The sequence below is a fragment of the Euprymna scolopes genome, chromosome 37, assembly GCF_053919585.1.
Source record: "Euprymna scolopes isolate OS-2025 chromosome 37, ASM5391958v1, whole genome shotgun sequence".
Lineage (NCBI taxonomy): Eukaryota > Metazoa > Mollusca > Cephalopoda > Sepiida > Sepiolidae > Euprymna > Euprymna scolopes.
In genome coordinates this window covers 46754951-46777464 of record NC_136518.1, presented here as the reverse complement: position 1 = coordinate 46777464, position 22514 = coordinate 46754951, and positions in this window count along the sequence as shown.

Here is a 22514-nt window from a genome sequence, read left to right as displayed (position 1 = left end):
GTACTGTATGTGGATGACTATAATGCTCCCTATCTTGGGTTGAGCATATTTGGAAGTGATATACAAACTGCCATTAGCGTATTAAGCGATGCTCTTTGTGTAAACAGATCGAGCGGAGGCATTTGGACTATGTCAAAACATCGTTAATTCATTACCCACACAGCAGCAGCCGTATAGCGTAATGGTGAGAAGCCTTGACTGTCTTGAGGCAGTTGTCTGTCTAGACGCACTGATGAGCTATGAAACAACGAAACAATACTGTATGTGGATGACTATAAAATTTCTTATATATAAGAGAGAGAGAGAGAGAGAGAGAGAGAGAGAGAGAGAGAGAGAGGAAAGGAGAGGGGGAGGAGAGAAAAAAGTACCTAAGAGAAATAGTGTGTGTGAGAGATATAGGGATATAGAGTGTACTTGGAAATAGATAGAGATAAAGAGATAGAAATAAAGCGATAGAGAAGAGGGAGGACAGATAAAAGAGAGGGAGGTGTCTGTATGTGCGAGAGAGAGAGAGAGAGAGAGAGAGAGAGAGAGAGAGAGAGAGAGAGAGAGAGGGGGAAAGAAAGAGGGATAAAAACCGAGCGTTTTAAAAGACACGGACGATAGACTACAATAGATGCAACGGTAAACGGCTCAACTGATAGCCGACTAACGCTATTTATTACTTCAATTGACCTCACCAGTGACAGTGTGTGCTTTTTGTATTCTTTACGATATTATTATTATTATTATTATTATTATTATTATTATTATTATTATTATTATTATTATTATTATTCCTCACCTCCCACACATTTTTTTTTGTTTTAGGTTGTTTGTGGCCACCCCTACGCATCCCTTCACTCCGAGCTTCTGGATATTTCAGGATGACAAATTGTGGTTTCAACTCAAGTCGCGAAATTCCGAACGTAATGTGTTTTCGGAGAAAGCAGGAAAGAAATCCACAAAAAAATATATGCGCGGTCTTTGTTCTTCTTGTGAGGAAAGGGGATTTTCATTTGTGGGGCGATTGTGGCTCGCGATGCGGGGGAGGAGGGCGGATGCGTAGGGAACAATACATGCGACAAAGGGAAATCGGGGAGATTTCCCCTAGTACCTACCCACCTTCACCCTCTTGGGAAGGGAGTGAGTGTAGGGTGTTCTGTGTGTAGTGGGAGGAACGTTTTGGTGACAGAGGCGGAAGTTGGGTTGAGGATGTTTGGAAAGAAATGGCATCGCTTCAAACTAATGGTGTCCAAGCCACTTGGATTTCAGCAAGCGTGCGTACGGGGAAAGCGAGCACCTCCGGCCACACCACATATTATTATTATTATTATTATTATTATTATTATTATTATTATTGTTGTTGTTGTTGTTGTTGTTATTCGGTATTTGCTGTGGTGTTGACACACAATTCTTAATCTGTATTGTGTTTTATTATTTATTATTTGTTCATTTTTGTTTGTTTTTTTGTTTTTGTCGTTTTTGTTGCTAAATCACTTACTCACTTATACTAGATATGGGATATGCTTTCGCTTGTGTCTCGTATTGGATCACATCCACAGAAATATAAGTACCTCGTAGACCCCTACTACCATGTCTCCTTCTCCAACATCAGGGGTCTACGTTCTAACCTTCCAGAGGTTGAAACCCAATTACAGGAGACTAAACCAGACCTTTTATTTTTAAGTGAAACTGGCATTGGACAGGCTATTTCCCTTGATGAGTTTGCAATTACAGGATACTCTAACTTAACTTCTAAATCTGACCCCCAAGATCGCCATGGGCATGGAATATGTGCCTATATTAAAGATAGCTTTCCATGTGGGAGGGACATCTCCAGGGAAGATCCTAACTTACCTTATATGTGCTTCCGGGTTGCTTTAGCTCACACTACTGCATTTATATTTACTCTCTATCGCCCCCACAACAGCGGAGTTACTATCTTTCAAAGCATATCTGAGAAAATTGACCAAGTCCTTTCTACTTATCCTTCAGCTAACATTCACGTATGTGGAGACTTCAATGTTCACAACGTCGAATGGTTGACCCACTCAAACAAGACCGATGATGAGGGGAGGTTCTGTCATGATTTCTCCATTGCCTATGACCTCACTCAGATTGTTCAGGAACCTACCCGTGTGCCCGATAATGACGGCCAGTATGCGAGCCTACTAGACCTTTTTCTCACAACTTGCCCTGAACTATGTTCAGTTTCTGTTCTGTCGCCTCTTGGATCTTCCGACCACTCTGTTGTATCAATTAAGATAAAAATGAAATGTAATAAGTCCCCAGACGTACCTCTTCATCGTACAGTATATCGATACACTAAGGCTGACTGGGATAGCTTCCGTACATTTATATCTGATCTACCTCTGCATTCCATGTTTAAAAAGGATGTGTCCTCTATAGTATTAGACCTAACTGAATGGTTAATTGTAGGTATTGACCATTTCATACCCTCTAAAAAATTTCAGCAAAAACCTAACAGCCAGCCATGGTTCTCTCCAGAATGTGCTGCTGCCATTGCGCACAGAAATCACTTTTTCCACTGCTTCAAACGTAATAGATGTATGGAAACTAAAGCCGTTTTCAGGACTGCCAGCAACCATTGTAAGAAAGTAATAAGGAACGCAAGAGAGTTGTATGCTCAATCTGTTAAGTCCAAAGTAGCTGAGCAGCGGCTTGGTTCCCACCAGTTTTGGCAAATAGCAAACAGAATCCTGAACAGAAGCGTGTGCTCCATCCCAACTATTATCAATGGATCTGAGGTAATCTCGTCAGCATCAGACAAAGCCAAACTCTTTGTCAAGAACTTTGCAGCTAATTCTACCCTTTGCGACCAAGACCGCCAACCCCCAATATTTCCTCTTGTATCAGAAAACACGCTATGTGATATACGTATATCTGTACGTGATGTTGCCAAGCTAATCAAAAACCTTGATTCCAGTAAAGCAACTGGCCCTGATGGTATTCCAATTATAGTACTCAAAAAACTTCAACCTGAACTAGCACCCATACTTACAAAACTGTTTAAACGTTGTCTTAAGGAGAATAGTTTCCCATCTCCCTGGAAAATCTCATCAGTATGCCCTGTATTTAAGAATTCAGGTGATCGCTCATCCCCCTCTCAGTACAGGCCAATAAGTCTCCTGTGCGTCATGAGTAAGTTGCTAGAATCTGTATTAAATACAGAAGTAATCAAACATCTCAACAAAAATAACCTTCTTAGTGACACTCAATATGGTTTCCGTTCTGCTAGATCTACAGCAGATGTCCTTACAGTTATATCGCATAGGATTAGCAAATCTCTCGACGGTGGCAATCTTTCTAGGGCAATTGCTCTTGACATATCTAAAGCCTTTGATAGGGTATGGCATAAAGGTTTACTTCATAAGATCGCTAGCTATGGTATAGCTGGAAAAGTCTTCTCAATTATTAAATCATTTCTTTCTGATAGATTCATAAGAGTAGTAGTTGAGGGGCAAAAATCAGAAGCTCACAATATTAATGCCGGTGTCCCTCAGGGATCCATCCTGGGCCCAACTCTTTTCCTGATCTACATTAATGATCTTCCAAATCATATCCTTACATCATTTGTAGACATTTATGCTGACGACACTACCATTTATGGTACCACATCTAAGACAGTAAACGAGCAAGTTCTCTCCAATTCTCTCTCCTCTGAACTTGAGCACGTAGTACAATGGGGAAAGGAGTGGCTGGTTACTTTTAATGCATCTAAAACCAAGCTTCTCTCTTTACATCATCAACATTCTAATCCACATTTGTCATCAATTGAAATGAATGGCTCTCGTCTTCAGGAGGCCTCAAGTTTTGACAAGCTTCTGGGCTTGACCATTACTCCTGATCTTAAATGGAACACGTATATCAAATCTGTTGCCAAGGCCGCTGGAAAAATGGTGGGATCTTTCTATCGATCCAGTAGATATCTCACTGCTGATGCTATTCTCTATCTATATAAGAGCCAGGTACGTCCAAGGATGGAATACTGTTGCCACATCTGGGCAGGAGCTGCTAGAAAGAACTTGTCCTGCCTTGATAGAGTTCAAAATAGACTTCGTAGCCTCGTAGGAGATGTCCTTTTCTCCTCCTTGCAACCTCTATCTCACAGAAGAGATGTTGCGAGTTTGTCTCTGATGTATCGTTATTTTCATGGAAAGTGTTCAACTGAGCTTCAATCTATGGTCCCCCCTCGCCAAACTTTCACAAGAAACACTCGTCTAGCTGTAAACACTATCAATAATTTCCCCCACTCTTTATCTGTGCCTAAACCTAAACGTAGATTCCATGAACAAAGCTTCTTTCTTAGAACTGCACGCCTGTGGAATTGTCTTCCGTTTTCCTGCTTTCCGGCTGACTACAATATGGTTTTGTTCAAGTCTAAAGTAAATAAGTTCTTGATGAGCCGTTCCATATAAGTTATTAAATTTACCAAATTTTCATTACTAATGATTACTATATTGACCAACTTCTACTGTACACTCTTTAACCCTTATCCTTGAGTGGCCTCTGGGCCTTGATAATGTGGTGATGCCTTTGTAAAAAAAAAAAAAAAAAAAAAAAAAAACCTCCAAAACGATGATGATGATGATGATGATGATGATGATGATGATGATGACCACTGCATATGCAGACAACTGGTAAAAACCCAAAACAGAAACAATGCCGGAAAACGAAAAGCACAAAAATCCTCGAGGTAACGTCACAGCGAGGAAGAATGAAACCTATTATAAAAAGAGAAACAGACGTGTTACATACGTGGCCCGAGAGCGACCGGGAAAGACGTGTTCTAAACATGGTGGGACAAAGACAGAGTACCACGTGTTCGGCATGGCAGAGTCTTGTTAAGTACATTGGACGACGAGAAGACTTTTGAACAAGAGACAAGGCGTTTTTCTAGAAGTACCTGTAAATAAATGTCTGTTGTTTCTACTGAAGAAAAAGTAAGTTGAATTTTTTCGGGTCTTTGTTTCCTTGCGACTGTGTGCATACAACGTGCGGCTCCCGAGTGTTGGTATGTAACAACTACGTCATATGTAATCGTTGTTAACAAGACGAAAAGAGAACTGCCAAATTGTAGATTTTGCATCTTATAGGAAAAATATCATAGAGATAAAACAATCGAAGAAATACTCGATTATACCAGAAAACTGAACGTAATATGGAACACCAAGAAAGTAGATTATCAAGAATTGTTACAGTACAAAGAACAGCCATGAATAAAACAAACAAACAAACAAAAAAGGACTAGAAGAAATTGGAATAAGGGAAGACCCAGACACAGCAACAGACGGATATGATAAACAAAGCTGAAATTTTAATGAAAATCCTCGAATGCGGTAACCAACCCACATAAACTACAAGCACTAATTCCTTTCTACATTCCCGAGTTCGACTGAAAGATTCTCAAGTTCGACAAGATACACCCGAAGAAGGTCGGAGGTTGTATCGCCCGAAACGTTGTGAAAATGATACTCAAGATGAGAACAGTAATAGAAAGCATCCAAAAAATAGGAAAAAATTCAATCGTCTCTTGGTGAAATGAGTGGCGTTTCTTTAACTACACACATTTCGAAAGCTATCACAAATAATGCTCCCCTTTCTGAGTTTGACAAGTCATTGGCTTCCAAATGGCTTTGAACAGCGCAGAACTTTGCTTAGAATTTTCCCATTCCTTAGCACACACACACACACAGGGGCAAGAATAAGCGAAGGATTGCACAATGTTCTGGATGAGTATAAAATCTCCAATCAAGTGTTCGTAGTATTATTGGATTCAGAAGCAAGTATGATTGCTGGTGTCAGCGAATGTGATTTAGAGTCACTATCACGCTTCATACATACATTGTACAAGAATGGAATACTGTTGCCACATCTGGGCAGGAGCTGCTAGAAAGGACTTGTCCTGCCTTGATAGAGTTCAAAATAGACTTCGTAGCCTCGTAGCAGATGTCCTTTTCTCTTCCTTGCAACCTCTATCTCACAGAAGAGATGTTGCGAGTTTTTCTCTGATGTATCGTTATTTTCATGGAAAGTGTTCGACTGAGCTTCAATCTATGGTCCCCCCTCGCCAAACTTTCACAAGAAACACTCGTCTAGTTGTAAACACTATCAATAATCCCCCCCACTCTTTATCTGTGCCTAAACCTAAACGTAGATTCTATGAACAAAGCTTCTTTCTTAGAACTACACGCCCGTGGAATTGTCTTCCGTTGTCCTGCTTTCCGGCTGACTACAATGTGGTTGTCTTCAAGTCTAACGTAAATAAGTTCTTGATGAGCCGTTCTATATAAGTTATCAAATTTACCAAATTTTCATTACTAATGATTACTATATTGTCCAATGTCTACTGTACACTCTTTAACTCTTATCCTTGAGTGGCCTCTTGGCCTTGATAATGTGGTGGTGCCTATGTAAAAAAACAAAAAATACATTGCAATTCTCAATAAAGACGTCACAGCGAGGAAGAAGAAAAGAAAAACAGGTTGTTAAGACAATCATTACAACCAACAGAAATATAGTCGGTCACTTTAATCGCTTTCTATTAGCAATAAGTAAATTAACTGAAATACAGGATCAGCTTAATTTGGAAAATTCATCATATTCTATGTTGAAAAGGAATTGACAATAACGTAAATTTCTTGTAATGCACGCTGTTGATAATACGATTTCTATCGTATAACTTACCAATGAAGACTTGTTCAAATATTGTTCAGCTACTGAGTCCATTTGAAGAACTCACCAAAGAAGCAAATAAAAAGACTTCAACCATATCTATGGTTATATCTACAATTGTAACGTTATTCCTGTTGCAAGCTATCCGATCTAATTCTGATTTTTCTGCCTTTAGTGGAATCCTTCTTATCACACTGTTAAACGATTTAATGAATCAATGAAAACACGATTTCTATCCAATCTGAATGATAAACACTTGTGTGTGTTTACTTTCCTAGACCCAAGATTGAAATTTAAATTTCCAAAAAAAAAAAAAAAAAAAAGAAAAAAAAATGAATGGCATGGTAAACACCATTAATAATTGGATTCTACATATTTTACTTTTTTATGACTAGCCTGGGTGCCCGACGTTGACCGGGCGTTTGTAGGTGTGTGTTGAGCAAAAAAAAAAAAAAAAAAAATTAAAAAAATAAGAAAAATGTGGTAGCAGACAAGCAGGCTCGAACACGTGACGCGAATGCGGAAAATGAAAGTGAAAGAATATCTGACGTCTTACCCTTACATCATGACGCTACCGGAAGTTCGGGACATTGAAATTAGTCAAGTCATTCCAACCGATACGATGACTTGCAAAATTGAAGACGCAAAAAACCGACCCCTCCTTGCAGAAAACTGCCCAGTTGCAGGGTAAGGGAATTAATGTTTTTACCCAGATTTTCGATATTTGTTGTCCGAAGAGCCGTGTTTTAAAACGATACCGATCTTGTGAAAATCCGTTGCATCTGTTGAAAGTATTTGCCATACATACATGATGATTGCAACGTCTTGTCAGACGAGTGCCACTCCCTCAGACACTTAAAGTCCATGAGCCCAAAAATGACTTCCATCGCCACAAGACCATTTTAATAGGCAAAAGCCTGAGAGAGTATCTATACACAGATGATGTTACAGAGTTTTAGCTTTGTACGACAGCTAAGTCTCTCTCTCGGTTCAAAATGTTGAGATCCAGCAACAAGCAAGAGCAAGATAGCCAGCAACAAATTAAACTGCAGACCAGCTTAATGCGGGTAATTGTCTTCCGCTTAATGGTTTTTTAAATCAGATATTTGCTTCTCCTAGAAAGGCTGCCTTCACCACGGCGTACGGGAGCCCTCTCCACCCCAATACACATATACGCCCACACAAATATACACGGTGCTAGTTGGCCGTTGACCCAGAAAAAGAGTTCATTCGCCCTTTGGAAGGTCTTGTTTTTAATCCTTCAGGGAGACTAGCCGCCCTCCTCACCAAACAAGTCTGGTTGGGGAACCAGTTTAGTCGCCGGTGACCCGACCATGAGGCAGGTAGTACTGGGTTACATGGTACCAGTAGTATATGACATGACCTGACATATATACATACATACATACATACATACATACATTTAAACAGAAAAGTGAGATTTATATAATAGATAATGAAGTAGAACCGGGATACACTTCTTCAATTCTTTGCTAAAGGTCACGAATATCAAAGTGAAAGTAAAACCGTTTGATGACGTAGCTTCAAATAACCATACGTTTGTTTCAGATTTCCCCATCTGGTATTTTATTTAAATCGAAACAGTATGGATTCAAAACCCATTCATCAAATGCTTCCAGATTTCCTAAATGATCAGATGACTTATTGATGATTCAGAGCTATCCATTATTTCTTTAAGTAATGAAAAATTAGAAAAATTAAAAATTAAAAAAAAAATCTCCTTGTTCACTCGACGGTTTCACAGAGATAATTTTTTTTTTCTAAAGCATTTAGTTTTTGTAGCAATTGATAATGTTTGTATTTCTGCTTTAAAGCAATAAATACGACTAAATATGTTACTCAAGTACGTTAAAATTTGGTTGAATTCTGGCAATTTCAACTCTTCAAGGAGACCACAGTGTCTTTCCTTCAAAACGACTGATTTCTTCTCAAAGGTTGAAGAAGCGTTAAAGCTCTTCCACGTGAAAGCCAGCGGACTTCAGTGTCGAACATTGAAACTGAATACTATTTTCCAATATCATCGCAAAATGATTTTAAATTTAGAGCCCTACCAATTGATAATTTTTCATAGATTCAAGAACTTTCATCAATTGTGGAGGTAAGCTTTTAGATTCCAAAGTATGACGATGAAGGAATAGTGAGTACCTTCGTGACGCTGAAGAAACCACGGATGTCATGTAAATCAGCAAACTGTTGAAATATTCTTTATCATTCCACAAGTTACTTTTTGTGGTTTCTTAGACGATATCACTATTTATTTGTTGATATCACAACTTGTTGATATCATAATTTAATTATTGATATCACAATTTAATTATTGATATCACAATTTAATTATTGATATCACAATTTACTTGTTGATATCACAATTTAATTATTGATACCATAATTTACTTGTTGATATCACAATTTAATTATTGATATCACAATTTAATTATTGATATCACAATTTAATTATTGATATCACAATTTATTTGCAGTGGATCTTAGGTCTCTCATATTAGAATTATTAGATGGATGATAATATCACTATTTATTTGTTGATATCACAACTTGTTGATATCATAATTTAATTATTGATATCCAATTTAATTATTGATATCACAATTTAATTATTGATATCACAATTTACTTGTTGATATCACAATTTAATTATTGAGATCACAATTTAATTATTGATATCACAATTTACTTGTTGATATCACAATTTAATTATTGATATCACAATTTAATTATTGATATCACAATTTACTTGTTGCTATCACAATTTAATTATTGATATCACAATTTAATTATTGATACCACAACTTACTTGTTGATATCACAATTTAATTATTGATATCACAATTTAATTATTGATATCACAATTTACTTGTTGATATCACAATTTAATTATTGATATCACAATTTACTTGTTGCTATCACAATTTAATTATTGATATCACAATTTACTTGCTGATATCACAATTTAATTATTGATATCACAATTTAATTATTGATATCACAATTTAATTATTGATATCACAATTTAATTATTGATATCACAATTTACTTGTTGATATCACAATTTAATTATTGATATCACAATTTAATTATTGATACCACAACTTACTTGTTGATATCACAATTTAATTATTGATATCACAATTTAATTATTGATATCACAATTTACTTGTTGATATCACAATTTAATTATTGATATCACAATTTACTTGTTGCTATCACAATTTAATTATTGATATCACAATTTACTTGCTGATATCACAATTTAATTATTGATATCACAATTTAATTATTGATATCACAATTTAATTATTGATATCACAATTTATTTGTAGTGGATCTTAGGTCTCTCATATTAGAATAATTAGATGGATGATAATATCATCAATATCATCGACACAATCTTGTGTCATTTTTAAGCTATTCTCTAATGATTATCGATGTGTGCCCGGAATGTTCGTGAATTGCGGATTTTGGTGAAAATTCTGGACACACTTGGCGTCTTGTAGAAGCTTTATGTCAAACGTCTTTACATTCGCTTTGTCGCAACGGTTATTTTTATTTATTTCATTTGTGACCTCATGATTGAGCACAGCAGATGCTGATCTGTCCAACAATTTTCAGTCCATGACACAACCATTGTGCTGAGCACGTGTGTTACGTAATCGACCAGATTCTAGTGTTCGGACTGTTACGTAATCGACCAGATCCTAGTGTTCGAACTGTTACGTAATCGACTAGATTCTAGTGTTTGGACGCTGGGTGCCGATTTGTCTTTTGACGAAAAAGCGTGCTAGTAATCACAAGTTAATGTTAAGTGCATTTTATTAGCAAACGGGTTCTATTCTTGTAAAGCAGATTCCAACTCTTGTGTCGATTATCACTTTCCATAACATGTAATCTCGTCCAACTATGTTGTTAAGTGTCCGAATAAGTTTTTCGTTGTGAGGAATTGTGGAAAGCACACGATCAAGTTGAGTATAGAAACATACCTTGTCCACGTCATCAACTGCGAGTGTTGCAGCATACGCGACTATAATGGAAGTATGCTGATTATTGGTCTGTTAGATTCTTAAAAGTTATACATTTTTCATAAATTCTAAAATATTGTTCGTTTAATTTTATCCACGCGTTTCCGATTGTAAAGACAATTCTATGGAAACATGGCTGCATCTTAAACACTCAAACAATTGGTATAAACACAAACCGGTAGCAGTACTTCAAAGCGCAAACCATAAAATCCTATGGGACATGGACGTACAGACAAATAAACCCATACAAGCAATGAAACCAGATATGGTACTTCTTAACAAAAAGGAAAAATCCTGCCAGATCGTAGATTTTACGGTTCTAGCAAATCACCGATGGATATTAAGGAGACGGAGAAGCAAAACAAATGCAATTAACTGGCCAGAGAGCTTAAAGGCATATGGAGGATAAAAACGGTCAAGAGTTTAATGCATTTTCACTCTAAACAAGACACAGTGCCACTATGATGTAGGGGGCTACTAATTTATAGGGGTACTATGTATGGAGATGAGCAGCAAGATGAGCTTTTTCATGTCAATACAGCCAGGGAAACAGGAACCCGGAAGGGAGTTCCAAAGTCTGGCAGTCCTAGGGAAGAAACTATTAGAGTAGAAGATTTTCTTACATCTAGAGATCTTTACTGTGTAGGGGTGGGATTTTGCTGCTTGTTGGGTTTGGCGGGGTCATTTACGTTGAGGGGGTACGAGGGCTTCTAGTTTGTAAGAGCTTCCACCATGAAAGTACTTGTAAAACAGGCACAGAGATGCAACATTTCGTCGATAGGACAGCAATCGAGGCCTAGCTAATAATTCGGGACCTATTTGCTTGGCGACTCTCTTTTGAAACCTGTCTAAGAAGGAGAGACTGATAGCATGTTTGACTAAAGTATTTTCTGAAAAAAAAAAAATACAATATGGCCCCTCCATCTGACCATGCTGACGCAAGTAAGAACACAATACGTGTAATACATATATGTAAGGGTAGCACAGGGCCAAAAAACGAGGACTAGAGCACAACTGGTGACGAAAATGTGATTTTGTTTCTTAACGTGGTCGCAACACATTCGCAAACAGAAATAAACAAAATAAATGCAAAAAGTAGACAGGGGTGCCTAATAACAGTGTCCAGTACATTTGGGAAATATTTTGAATGAAAATCTACGTTTGCTGACCTCTTTCATATCTCAAGTTGGCCCACACGCATAAAGATGCTTGCTAACAGCACGCCATGCTCGAATTTATGTAAGAAACAGTGTTGTCGGTGATTTTTCTTTACGTAGATTTTGGTCGCGCAAAGGGAGTTAATTTATTTCCGTCTACACATATATTTTGCATTAATAAAGGTGAAATCGCACAGCTTACTCCACTATTCTATCTTAAATTGCTTCAGTTCGTGTCTATCCGTTACACTTCTGCATTATGCTGCCTTCTGTTAATGTAAACTTCCTTCATATACACACGTTACATTCTTAAACCTATTATAGTTTCGGTTTCAGAACGACAAATATTTAATCTTCATTCGTAATAATTGCATTAGCTTGCAACATTTAAATGTGAAATAGCATTTTTGTTGGTCTGGTGCACTTCGGTTTGAAATCGCATTTTTATAGCCAAAAGCACGGATCCAATGAACCCCATTCGAAAAATATTTTTGTTTATTTTGTTTGTTTGGTCTTCATCTTTCTCATTAATAATCTGAAGAATTTTCCAAAGAAGTAAATCAATGCATGATTAAACCACGAAGAACATCACAAAGTAAAGGCGAACGCTTCTTTACCGGTTTAATTCGGGTGTGCGCATGCGTTAAGCGCGCATACATACACGACTTATTAAGATGAATACTTGCTTATCGAGCCGTAGATCCTCTTGTAATAAGAGATTTAATGGAGTTTCATGGGTTGGCTGGCGATCAAGATAGACTTAGCTTTTGGCTTATTACGGGTTTATAATCTAGCAGAGTGTATGTATATGTGTGCCTTTGTGTGCGTATTTGCGGGTGTTCGTGTGCACATACGCATGTGTGTTGTGTGTTTATGTATTGTGCGTATGTGGACTTATGTGCGTGAGTGTGTGTGTTTATCCGTGTGTTTATGTGTGTATGTGTATGCATGTGTGTTGTGTGTATGTGTCGTGCGTATGAGTGTGCGCATGAATGTGCATGTGTGCGTAAATGTGTGAGCGTCCGTGTATGTATGTGTATGTGTGCGTTTTTGTAATTGTGTGCGTATGTGTGTGAATGTGTGTATCTGTGTATGTATATGTGTCTATATGTGTGCGTATTTGCGTGTGTTTGTGTGTACACAGGTATGTGCGTGCTGTGTGTCTATGTGTTGTGTGTATGTGCACTTATGTGTGTGTATGTGTGTTTATTGTATGTATATGCATGTGTGTCGTGGGTATATGTGTCCGTATGAGTGTGCATGTGTGTATATGTGTGAATGTGAATGTATGTATGTGTATGTGTGCGTTTTTGTTTATGTGTGCGTATGTGTGTGCATGTGTGTGGTTTGTTCGTGTGTTGTGCCTATGTTTGTGTATGTGTGTATTTGTGTGTATGTGTTCGTTGTGTGTGTACGTGCATTGCTTGTATGTATGTGTATGTGTGTTGGTATGTGTGTATGTTTGCATGTGTGTGAATGTGAGAGTATGTGCGTGTATGCGTGCGTGTATGCGTGCGTGTATGTGTGTGCTTTTGTGTGTATGTGTATATGTGTTTGTGTGTGTGTATATACGTGTTTGTGTGTGTGTAAGTTTGCATACGTGTGAATCTAAGAGTATGTGCGTGTATGCGTGAGTGTATGTGTGTGCTCTCGTGTGTATGTGTAAAGGTGTATATGTGTATGTAAGTGCGTGTATAGGTGTGCTTATGTGTATGTGCATGTGTGTGTAGGGTATAAAGAGCGTGTTTAGGGGAGGAAGTATGGGGGTAGGAAGTTAGTGAATTTCATTCTTACGACGGCCTGTCTTCGTACTTCAATGGCACCGGAATTCGTTTCATCTGTGGATTTATTTCAATATTCTCAGCATTTTGAATTAAAGAAGAAAAAGAAGATGAAGAAGAAGAAGAAGAAGAAGAAGAGAATGGAGGATATGATGAAAGTAAGAAAAGAAAGAAAGAAGGTCATAATTAATTGGAAGTGGGAGGAGGACATTTTCTTGGTGAAAGAAAGTAGAAAGCTAAAAGACGTTAAGAATGGAGGATAGATAACTACTACTACTATTACTACCACCACCACTACTACTACTGCTGCTGCTACTACTATCCCTGCTACGGTGATAATTCTGCTCGTCCCTACTTATTTAGTAAACACTGTCCCCAAAAGAGAAGTAATGTCCGGCAGCATCATGTATTACTATGACCATTAAGCAGATATTATATTATATCTCAGCCCCCACCCCCACCTAAAATGAATGTGTAGTGCCTAGGACAAAGGTCTCATGACAACAGAATATATACACCACCATCTCTCTTCGAAATGTGGAGATAATGTCTGGGAGGATTGTTATATAACAACAAAATTGATACTACATTATCCAACCAAATGAGGTGGTAATTCCTAGAAGGATAGTCTCATGGCAATAAAACAGATATTACACTATATCTCTCCTAAAAGGAGGAGGTAAAGCATTCGAAAACATGATTAAAAGTACAGATACTACTTTACCTCGCCTACAAAGGAGAAGTTAATGCCGGCAATGATGATCTTATAACAGCAGAACAGATATTAAATTAATTCTCTTTCACATTGAGGAGGTAATGCTTGCCGGGATTGTCTCATGAAAATAGATAAATGCAATATCTCCCCCCACCTCCACCTCCCCCCCCCCAAAAAAAAATGAAAAGCTCATTCGTATGAGGATAGTACCTTGAATTCACATGGATTACATCAAAGGGAAGTAATTTTTCAAAATACGACGCGATGCATTCTTAGTATATTTAAACAAGGAACAGAAGATAACAGATTTCTTTTCATATTGATTTAATTAGAAAAGGGTTTCAGCTGAGAAATTAATTAACCATCATTTGTTGAAACAATATGTAAAAAGAAAAACAAAAACAAATACAACGCAATTTTATTATTATTATTTTAAACTACAGCCAGACCGGCGTTGCCCGGTCGTACAATGCGCTTAAATACAATATTTTAATTTACGCACATTGCGTATGTACTATAGAACCAGCCCTCTATTGATCATTATATATTACCAAGAATAATTTTTCCGGTGGACTAATTCGCAAAAACAAAAAATTAAAAAATAATAAAGGTAATGTTGTTCATCAGTTGGTTGGTTGTTTGTTTTACGGTGTATCAACCCTTTTCGGGTTATTTAATGCCGAATCCAAAGATTTTGAAGAAAATTTTTTTTAATAGAATATATGTGTTGTTTTCAAGTCGGTTTCTATTTAACCCATAGATGGAACCCTAACAGGTACTACCACTCCGGGTCAGAGTGGACCTGGGAGAAATGTCAATTAAAGGGTGGCTCCACACTCCCCAAAGCTCGCAAGCTGGGGCCTTACCACTGGATATAGTTTAAGGTCATATCCAGGACCAATGTTATTCATCAAGTTCTGTCTATGTTTTTATACAATTTCACGTAAGCTGATGAATGCCAGGGAAAAGTCACTTCTGATTAATGTTTAGTGTTAAAATATGCAAAGGAAGAAATGATTTTCGGCGATTTTAAATGATATCTCTTATTTTATCGTAAATTGAACTATTAAGTAAATAAAAATAAAATGGTGAGGTACACCCGGACTTAAACAGGGGGGGGGGTCATTCAGTCTGTAGTCAAATTCTTTACCTTTAAGTTATATATCTCCAGATTATAATAAATCTGTTTTATTTTTAGAAGAAATGATTTGATGAAATTTTATTATCTCCCTTTGCAGCTGTAACGTAAAATATTCCCCTATAAAAATTATTTTTTTTTTTTATCTATAAGGGATAAAAGCTATTTTTAAAATCAGATTTTTTTTCCGATTATCGATAATTATCGGATGAATTTATGTACAAAACATATTTAAAAAACACTGCATTAGCTTTATGTGAAATTTGCAAAAGATAGGCTAAGTCGTTTCGGAACCTATAAGGAAGAAACGTACGCATAGACAAAGAGATTTTTATATAATTATAGAGATAGAAATAGAGATTTTTAATCAGAATTAGATTTTTTATTTAGAAATAACTTTAGTCAAAATGAAATTAAAAAGAAATATTTGACATTAGTGAACTTAAGTCGCCAATAGTATTTTTTTTTTTTAGAAAGTTAGTATTTATTTGCTTCCCAACGAAAGCAAATTGTGACACAATACCGTTTTTAATATGGGGGGAAACCAGCTCTCCCACAAAAAAGGTGCACTCTGGTAAGGACCAAAAATAATAATTGTCTCTATGTATAGAAGGTTCCTTCTCGTATGGCCGAGATAAATTACCTTAAGAGTAGCATCTTGGTTCGAAGGCCAGAACAGAAAAAAAGGCAAGACTTTTTTTCTCTTCTTTCGGAAGAGTTATACTAACAAAAAAGAAAGACAATTTAAAATTTGTAAACAAAAAAAAAACAAAAAAAAACAACGTATTTTTAAATATTATTGCTAAATTAAAACAAAAAGTTAAATTAATTTAATTCAATAAATTTGTCCGTATCTTATGTTTTCTTTTGTGTCATTTCACTTTTTTATTGTTTTTAGTAAATAAAATATAGGAAAATGAATGTTAAAGCACTCAATTTCGAAGAGCCTTTTTTTAAAATTATACCAAAGAAAAAGTATTCATTTTTTTATGAAATGAAAATGAAAGTTATATTTTATTCGTACGTTTAAAACACTTGTGGGACTGACCTGAATCACCCCAAAAAGACCAGAAATAGGACGAAAATAATACCATTCCCCCCAAATAATAGTTTTCTAAACCCTCTCTTTTTCCCTTCTTATAAATCGAACACAAACCAAGAACTGCTATCCAGAGTCCCTCATCATCATTCTCTCTCTCCCCCTCTCTCTCTTTCCTTAACCAAGCCCTAGCCAGCATGACAGGCAAGTAGCTAGTACACTCTTAGCCACCGAACCAACAAGACGTACGTTGCCGGCGAACATTATTGACAAGAGGTCTACTCTCTCCAACGTGTAAAAAGGCAAATAAAGTTCTTTCCTTTTAAAGTTAACATTGGTATTACTTCTATCATCCTAAATGCCACTAATAAAGACAAGTGCCAGCCAGTGTTACACACTAAACTGAAATTAAAAAAAAAACAACAAAATATTCTAAAATGACTGCTACCATTCTCAAAGCTTTTATTCTAATAAAGAAATTTATTTAAAAAATAAAAATATTCCTTTTCTGAATTTTTGAACAAGAGCATACTATTAATACTATTAATACTATTAATACCTCCATGATGTAAATAAAGTATTTCATCCAAAATTCAGATCAAATTCTCGAGTTCAACAGAAACATTCCCCAATTCGACAAGATACACCTGGAGAAGGTCGTAGGTTTGATCGACCAAAACGTTGTAAAAATGACACTGAAGATGAGTACAATAGTCCGAAGAATCCAAATGATACGAAACATTAATCTTTGACTTTTGGATTTTAAGTATCATTTTTTTTTTTTTTTTTTTAAATTTCATTAAAATTAAAGACTGAACTTTTTTATGCAGATGTAGGTATTGAGCTTGCAATTAAAATTAGAAACAAAACGAAAAAAGAATATTAAGTATAATAAAATATACTAATCTTAGGGCCGATGAAGTAATAAAAGAGAAAAAATGGATAATAATGATGTTTATAATAATAATAATAATAATAATAATAATAATAATAATAATAATAACAACGGAAATAACAGGGTTGTGTTATAATAAATAGGGCGGTGACAACAGCATATTCTTTTCATTGTTTTTACTCTCGAGTATATATTCGTTAATATCTTATGTTTTTAAATAGACCGATGTGGTTCTCGGATGATTGACTGTGTCTTATTGTGTCGGATATATATTTGGGAGTCAAAAGAATGAAAAGAATATGCTGTTGTCACAGCCCTAATAATGAGTAATACATATCACGACGTTTATGAGAGGTTGTATTGAAGTTTTTAGATGAGGACTGATAGGTTATATTATTTAGATCATCAGGACTACGGTTCTCATCTCAGGTATTATTTTTACAACGTTTCGGTCGATTTAACCCGCAACCGTCTTAAAATTTATGTGTCTCTCGTCAACCTTGCTTGCAAAACTTTCTTTATTTTTACTTACATTCACCCCTAACAAGGCTTACCGCTACTTGGACATAAGGGGCTATTTATGACAATGCCCAGGAAAGATTAACAAATTGTTTGTTTACATTACATTTACGCTTCTGCATATCAGTACAGTCAAGGAAGAAAGTAGCGGGTAGGGAATTCCAAAGTTTAGTTCTTCGAGGAAAGAAACTATTAGAGTAGAAAGCTTTTTGGAATTGAGGGACATCAATAGTGAAGGGGTGTGAGCCGGTTTGTGGGGGTACCTACGTCGAGAGGGGCACAATGCAACGAGTTCATCAGAGCACATTCCATTAAAATAGTTGTAAAACAAGCACAGAAATGCAAAATTACGGCGATGGGGTAGGGGTTGGAGCTTAGTTGACAAAGTGGGGCTTATTAGGTTGCAGACTCTTTTTGGACCTTATCTACTGAACACAGGAATTTGAACGGAATTTCGAACGGAACCTTTATTTAATCCACGATGATAGCATGTTCTCGTTAGGTCAGTCGTGACCAGGTTGATACTAAAGGAATTATTTCTCTTCTTTAATTTGAGTATATATATATATATATATATATATATATATATATATATATATTTTATTTTTTTAATTTTTTTTTTTACACAGTGATCACCACTTATCAAGGCCCGGAAGCAACTCAGGGATAAGGGTTATTGCAAGTACATTACGTTAGTGAGGAGATTTGCTGAAATGTTTACATAAGAGGGCGGTTTATTAAGAATTTGTTATCATTGGACTTGAAGACAACCAAGTTGTAGTCCGGAGGGAAGCAGGCAGACGGAACAGAGTTCCACAGGCGTGCAGTTCTAAGAAAGAAGCTTTTTTCATGGAGTCTGCGTTTTGATTTAGGCACAGTTATAGAGTGGGGGAAATTTTTCACAGTGGATTCAGCTAGACGGGTGTTTTTCGTGAAAGATTGGCGAGGGGGGACCAGAGATTGGAGTTCAGACGAGCATCTGCCATGGAAATAACGATAAAACAAGGACAGGCTCGCAACGTCTCTTCTGTGGGAGAGAGGTTGCAGGGTAGAGAAAAGGGCATCCCCCACTAAGCCACGAAGTCTATTTTGTACTCTGTCAAGGCAGGATAGGCTGTCCTTAGCAGCTCCGGCCCAGATATGGCAACAGTACTCCATCCTTGGACGTACTTGGCTTTTATATAGATAGAGAATTGCATCCGTAGTGAGATATCTTCTGGAGCGGTAGAAGGACCCCACCATCTTTCCAGCGACCTTGGCAACAGACTTGATATACGTGTTCCATTTCAGATCAGAAGTAAAGGTCAAACCCAGAAGCTTGTCAAAACACGGGGCCTCACCCAGACGAGAGCCATCCATCACAATTGATGCCAGATGGGGATCAGAGCGTTGATGATGTAAGGATAGGAGTTTGGTTTTGGATGCATTAAAGGTAACCAGTCACATCTTCCCCCACTGAACCACGCGCTCGAGATCAGAGGAGAGAGAATCAGAGAGAACTTTGTCATTTACAGCCTTTGATATGTTGCCATAAATGGTCGTGTCATCAGCATAGATGTCAACGAATGATTTAAGTATGTGTTTAGGGAGGTCATTGATGTAGATCAGGAAGAGAGTTGGGCCCAGGATTGACCCCCTATATATATAAAATACGTTTATAAGCCAAATTACACACACACATTCATATATATATATATATATATATATATAATAAAATACATATAAAATACGTTTATAAGCCAAATTACACACACATACATACATACATACATATATATATATATATATATATATATATATATATATATTAAATTGTAATTCAATGAATTTCAAAAAACTCTCATTGAAATGAATTTCATATCAAAGAATTTTTATTATTCTAAGCAAGACAAAGACTGCTTTAGAAAGTTAATCTCCTTAACCTATAGGGTTTCGATGTCTACCATCTCATCAGAGGAGAGAAAATATTAGCAAATATTTATAAGGTATGCACCCTATTTGCTAAAGTCAGTGATACATGGAAAGTTAAAGGCAAAATAATTTAGATGGGATTACTTATAGAATATTACTGCCAGTAATATTTTGTAAACCTTACAATCTCACGTTTTCATAACAACTGATTGTTAAATAAAAACTATTCTGAAGTATATATATATATATATATATATATATTTGACTGTACCCAAGATGGCTGACCTGTAACTACGTGGGGATGGAATTTCTTTTCCTCAAACGAACGCACCAGGGTTATCATGTACAAATTAACGTTTTGTAGGTAACATCGGATGGAAATCACATCTGGCGAGTTGGCGAGAAAGAAAATTTCTATGAAAACATAAAATCATAAAATTGTAATCCCATTAACGAAACGGTTGTAATGAAGAGAACCAAGGTGAAATAAACAAGAGCTATATAACAGGACAAATGCAAGTCTTTGAATTTCAACACAATCTTGTACTATATATATATATATATATATATATATATATATATATATATATGTATATACATATATATATATATAATAAAAAGGAACAAACCGTATTATGTGTTCATCAACGTTTCGTCTTTACTTCGAGACATCCTCTGGAAATAAAGACGAAACGTTGATGAACACATAATACGGTTTGTTCCTTTTTATTTTCTCTAGTTTGTCGGAATACTATTTCCATCATTTTCATCATATATATATATATATATATATATATATTTATATATATATATATATATATATATATATATATATATATATATATACATTGAAATAAGAAATACAATTAAGTTTACAAAGATATTCCAAACTAGCAAACTTAAAATATATTATAAATATTAAAGACTTAATATTTATAAAACAATCTTAACGAAATGTAAAAAGCTCAATGAAACCAAGTAGGAAACAGAGCTTATAAGCAGAACAAAGAATTAATAAAACATGTAAAAAAAAAACACATTAAGAAGAGTTAAAACATATTTAATTTTCAAAAGGAGACACAAAAGGCAGATATTATTCTCAAGTTGTTATCCGTTTCATAACCGATCAGACTCTTCTCTGCTTAACTTTGGTGATCAGACGAGGACCGATATTTTCAACGTAATATAGCCGTAAGCACACACACACACACACACACACACACACACACACACACACACACAAACACACACACATATGTGGAGAGAGAGAGAAAGAGAGAAAGAGAGAGAGAAAGAGAAAGAGAAAAAGAGAGAGCACACACACACATATAGTCGTACGTATATTTCTATAATCATCCACCGGTAAACTGTTTTATTAGTATCACAGCTTTTCAATGTGACTACTAGTACAGGTGCTCTACGGTAAGTTTAAAACTAGGTCTGTTTGTTGATAATCTGAGCTTTTATTCGCTGCACCACAAGGAGAAACAAGGAATTGGAATCCTACTCTTTATACAAACAATACAGAAACGGGAGTGTTCTATTCATTGTTACGAATATCTTTACATTATCTGCCATGGCAGCTACGAATTTTACGTCTCACAGTGCTCAATGCATGAAGGAGGGTGTGGGGAGACGGATGTACACATACTAACACACAGATACATACAATTTATTTATATGCACGAGAAAATATAAACAACAACAAAAAAAAGAGCAAAGAAGTTTAGAAAAAATTGCAAGATTGTCTTTTTCCCCCCATTTATTATTGAGAACGCGTCTAATGTAAGTTAATGCATTATTGAAATTACCGCAAATGGAAAGCCAAGGCTGGGGGTCCGGATGGGGGTTGAGCTGTGAGACCGAAATCAACACAGTGGTAAGTAAACAGAAATAAATAAATCAATAAATAATACTATCACAACAACTAATTATTATTATGCAAGAATAAGAATAAGAAGAGGAAAAGAGGCAAAAGGTGAAGAAGAAGAATCATAACAAGACTGATAATAATGATTCTATCAGTATCATTATTATCATTATTATTAATTATGAAAATAATGATAATAATAATAATAATAATAATAATAATAATAATAATAATAATAATAATTATGATAATAATAATTATTATTTTTATTATGATAATAATGGTATAATAAAAACAGGGAGAAAATGAAGAATGAGTAGAAGAAACACAGGAAGGAGGTGAAGAGGAAAAAGAATGATAATAGAAAAAAAAGAAGAGGGAAAAGAAGTATAGGTAGAATATGTTGAAGGAGACGAAGAACATGATGAAGAGGGAAAAGGGGGAAAATAATGATAATTATGATGATGATGATGATGATGATGATGATGATGATGATGATGATGATGATAATTATAATAATAACAAAAACAACAACAACAGCAACAACTATAATAAAAATAATATAATAATAATTAAAATAAAATAATAATATTAATAATAATAACACTAATAATAATAACAATAATGATAATAAAAAAAACAGCAACAACAACAACAACAATAATAATAATAATAATAATAATAATAATAATAATAATAATAATAATAATAGGACACATAAGAAAAAGAGGAGGAAAATAAATAGCAAAAAAAAGT